Source organism: Gossypium arboreum, chromosome 13, assembly GCF_025698485.1.
Source record: "Gossypium arboreum isolate Shixiya-1 chromosome 13, ASM2569848v2, whole genome shotgun sequence".
In the NCBI taxonomy this organism is placed as follows: domain Eukaryota; kingdom Viridiplantae; phylum Streptophyta; class Magnoliopsida; order Malvales; family Malvaceae; genus Gossypium; species Gossypium arboreum.
Window position 1 is genome coordinate 124,310,386 of NC_069082.1, and position 3,920 is coordinate 124,314,305.

Consider the following 3,920-nt stretch of genomic DNA (forward strand, 5'->3'; position numbering starts at 1 on the left):
CGAAAGAGTTTCAGGACCACTATTCCGAGGCCAGAGAAAATTATTTTAGTATTATTTTGTGTTATAATATAATTTTATAAGTGTATGTAAATTTTGGTAAGTTAATTTTAGCGATTTCTAGTCCAATTTCGAAAAAGGACTAAATCGCGTAAAAGGTAAAAGTTGAGTTTTAATACCTAAAGGTGTTAAATTGCCTTGTATTTTAAATTGGGGGTCTTTAAAGTGAAATTAGGCCAATTAAAGAGTGATGGCCGGCCATGAGACAAGGAATGAAATGGTCAAACATGTTAGTTAAGTGTTGGGTGACTTATTTGACAAATAAGTAATAAAATAAAGAAAAGAAAATATCATCTTTTCTTCATCTTCTCTCCACCGAAAAAATGGCAGCAAAGAAAGGGTTTAGAAGCTGGAAACTTTCAGCAAAGAAACTCCCTTTATAGTAAGTGATTTTAATGCTTTTTCTTGATGATTTTTACATTTTTGGAACCCCTAAAGCATGAGCTTTCATATGAGGGGTCTATTTTGCAAAATGATGAAGAGTCTAGGGTTTTGAAATGAGAGTAAATGTGTTTTTTGCTGTGTTTTTATGGAAGATTATGAGTCCTAGTTGTCTAATAAACAACTTTTGTGAAAGAAATTGCATGAAAACACCTTAAAAAGGGTTAGATTGTTAAGTTGTAAAATGAGTTGTAAATGTGTGAAATAGTTGAAATTATGAGTTTCTATAGTTATGAAAATGGTTCATCTAGACTCAAGGAGTAAATAAATGTGATAAAAATTATTTTACGAGCCTAGGGGTAATTTGGTAATTTTGGCAAAATATAGGGCAAAATTGTAAAAATTGCCCAAGTGTGTCAATGGACTAATTTGATCAGTACATTGTTTTAATAAGTTGAATGTGATATTTTAGATGATGAAAATCGAGATTTGGACCTAGAACGGAAAGAAATCGATTAAGGGATAATTACGTCTTTTTTTCACCTTTGTGGTATCGAGGTAAGTTCATGTGTAAATAATGTAGCATAATTGTTATTTTAAGTTATTGATGTTAAATATATGATATGCTGATTTTTATCATGAAATATATGCTTTGTGGTTATTTTCGAATAAAATGCAAGTTATGTGTATTATCTGTTAAATATAAAGTGCTACTGAGTATTGGTTTCGGTATTTTACGGAAGATGGCAAGGATATGTGTTCGAGGAAAATCCCGTTTGAACCTTAGGAATAGATTAGGATACAAGTGACATGTCACTAGGATGGTTGAGCATCCGAACTCGTTGAGTTGAGTCCGAGTTCACTTATGGATGCGAATGTTCGAACTCGTTGAGTTGAGTCCGAGTTCGTGAGATGTAACTAGGCATCCGAGCTCGTTGAGTTGAGTCCGAGTTCACTTATGGGTGGGTTACACGGTAGCTTGGCTACATATGTGGCACTTATGTGCAAACTTTCCATGTATCCGAATTATATTCCGATGTGTTCAATGGGTAAAATTCTACTCAAATGGAGGAATAGTCGAGATGAAAGGGACGTATTGGTAAATATTATGAAATGGATACTTTGAACAGGTATGTACTTAACCCTCGGGTTGAAAACTCGACATAACAACAATATGGTAAGATGGTAAACGAAAATGTGATATGAATGTCTCGGTGATGATTATACAAACGATGTTGTATTAATTTTGTGAACAATGATCATGAATGAGTAATTTAGCCTTGATAGATTTGAGTTACTGCAGTAGTGTAAATTTGAAAATACACTAAAAATAGTGGAAAATGAGTTAGAGGCAGAATAAAATATGGGATTAAAGCTTAATGAGTCTATTTTCACATGAAAGAAACAGGGGAAGAAAAAGAATTCCATATTGTGTGATATTTGAATTCTTGTGAAACAGGGTCTGAATGAATTCGAGATCCCCTATTCTGACTTTATAAATTCACCAAAAATTGTACAAAAATTATTAAGAGTCATACCTTACATGCATGGATTCCTTATTGAGTCTATTTTTAGGGGAAATAAACGGCATGGTCGTTGGAATTTTTTACAGGGAGAAATTCGGTTTGTAGTGCACAGGGGTCAGAGTGATCATACCCTAAAATAGGGGAGACTTTAACTAATAAACTGTACTAATTGGCCCAACCAAAAAATTTTAGAAAAAAAATTATTAAGTATACATATGAGTCTAGTTTCAATAGAAATAGACGAGAACATTATTCGAGTCTTGTACTATGAGATAATTGAACTTTAGTACAGAAGGGTCGGAACTGTCAGACAGTGAATCAGGAGTAAATTTGAGGAATAAACTGTACTATTTGGCTTAACCAAAATTCTGGAAATTTTATGGAAGAAAGGAAAATAAGTCTAGTTTCAGGGAAAATTAACAGAACTTAATTCGGAGTTTCGTAGCTCCAAATATAAATAATTTAGTGACCGTTGCTCAGAAAGACAGCTTGTAGTGAACTTGAAAATATGTTGTAAACATTGATAAAACAAGTTAATGAGTTGCTTATTGTTTTCATATGAACTTACTAAGCGAAAGCTTACCCCTCTTCTTTCCCATGTTTTCTATAGTTTCCAGGTTAGCTCGGGTTGGAGGCCGTCAGAGATATTATCACACTGTTAAGCTAACGCTATTGGTGTAGTGATTTCAAGTACTTTGAGCCTATGACATGTATAGGAGTTTAAATATTAGAGTATGTGATATGGCTTTAACCATATGTGTTGGCCTATTTTGATTATGGGGTTGTAAATCTATTTTAATTATGCATGCATGTGCTATGGTATTATGTGATGAGTTTATAATGATTATAGTATGAATGTGGTAAAGATGTGAGTAAAATCTATGATATCAATTGCATGTGAAATTGCCATAATCATGACATGTTAGGAATGTTTAAGTACCTAATTTTGCCATGTTGTATGTTATTGTATAAGTATGCGTGTATCTATTGTGAGTGTGACAAAATGGCTTGGAAAATAGCCTTGTATTTGTCCAGGTTTTGGACACGGGTTTGGGACACGGGCGTGTCCCTAGCACACAGGCGTGTGCTCTATACCCACACGGGCGTATGAAGTCTTGATGCAAGAGATTTTCTAAGTTTTTCATGAGTTCTTAGTTGGGTCCCGAACTATTCCGGATGTATGTTTTGGGCCTCGTAAGCTCGTATATGGGACAGATTGTATGTGAAAATAAAAGTTTTTAATTATTTGAGATTTCATAGCCCTGTTTAGTATGGAAGTGTTAGTAAAAGTCAGGTAGCACCTAGAACCCCGTCCCTGCGTCGGATGCGGGCAAGAGGTGTTTCAATTTTAACATAATATAAATAAAACAGTGGAGATGAAATTAATTATAGCAAAATCATAATTTTCTCAGAAAACAAAAATCATGCTTGTAAGTTAAATAGTGGGCAATTCTTGGTAAAAATATTGGGCATGAAAAGAGGTAAAATATTCTTAAAAAAATAAATGTGGGCAGAAACAAGTATAAGGCAGCAGCAACAGTAACACAACAGTAAAATCAGCAGATAAGATGACAGAAATAATAAGGAATGCCTTCCCTCTATTTAAAACATATTGTCTTCGATGTGAAAAATAATATTAATGAATATGTTGAAAAGAAAGAGTTTAGAACACTCCCTATGTCGTCACTATCGTGTATGCACAGATGCAAGGAGGAGAAGGTTTGGCGTTGCGTGGAGGATGGGAAGGCGTTCATCTGCTAAGTTGACGTGTTAGGGCACCGAGAATTGGCACCGGCAATTGTTCACGGTGAATGATGGTTTGGCGGCAGCTCGGCTTTGGGTTCTTACTATGGTGTTGGAGAAATCGGCGGTGGAAGGGGTAGAAGGAAGGTGAGGCGGCTGGTGAGAGTTTTGGTGAAAAATATAATAAGTTTTTAAGGTTTGCCGGTGTATAGG

General features: G+C 34.8%; 1 long non-coding RNA gene across 1 annotated transcript; it reads left to right on the forward strand.

Annotated features, from left to right (window-relative positions):
• Positions 1 to 313: 313 nt before the first annotated feature.
• On the forward strand, positions 314 to 2,855 carry LOC128286384 (uncharacterized). The gene is made up of 3 exons (XR_008276923.1): positions 314 to 439; positions 911 to 996; positions 2,575 to 2,855. It is a non-coding gene; the product is annotated as an uncharacterized LOC128286384 (long non-coding RNA).
• Positions 2,856 to 3,920: the final 1,065 nt, after the last annotated feature.